The sequence below is a fragment of the Fragaria vesca genome, linkage group LG7, assembly GCF_000184155.1.
Source record: "Fragaria vesca subsp. vesca linkage group LG7, FraVesHawaii_1.0, whole genome shotgun sequence".
NCBI lineage: Eukaryota > Viridiplantae > Streptophyta > Magnoliopsida > Rosales > Rosaceae > Fragaria > Fragaria vesca.
Genome location: NC_020497.1, coordinates 3,590,393 through 3,591,059, shown reverse-complemented (window position 1 = coordinate 3,591,059; position 667 = coordinate 3,590,393).

The following is a 667-nucleotide window of genomic DNA, read 5'->3' as shown; positions in this document are numbered from 1 at the left end:
CTCGCACTAGGAGAAAGCGAGCTTGGCACAACCTGATCCATTGATCAGTGATACTCAAATCCGTCTCATGAAGTCTGAATTGTGATTATCGTTGGGGGACGCCTCAATGTCAAATCCAATCCATATAGAGATCTCTACAAGTATTACACTAGTGTACATGAGGACGTGGGATAATGAGTCTACTATCGAACCACCCTTCGTTGATGGATATCAACTTAGTTGATTGGCCTAATGGAAAGATACGATCCAGCATTAACAAAGAGATAGGTCCTTGGGCAGGTGATGCCGACACCGCAAGCTAAACCCTATCAACTATGCCTTTGTTAGATAGCGTAGTGAGAGTAAGAGCTTAGACTCACCTTATGGCGCAAGGTCTTTCACTAACAAGCACTGGGATCAACTACGATGAGATATGCTCTCGTAATGGATGTCATTGAACTCCACTACTTTGTTAGTTTGGTAGTTTCCGAATAACTGAACATGCAGCCTATGAATGTGGTCATAATAACATCTCTATGGGATCAGAGATATACATGAAGATCTTAAACAGACTTCATTCATCTGAATCAAGTGGCTCCAAACCATAGGAGCATGCGTTTGCTAAATGTATTGAAACGCACATGGACTCTACTTGATTTGGAAGGGATATGGTGAATTATGCCTTTGC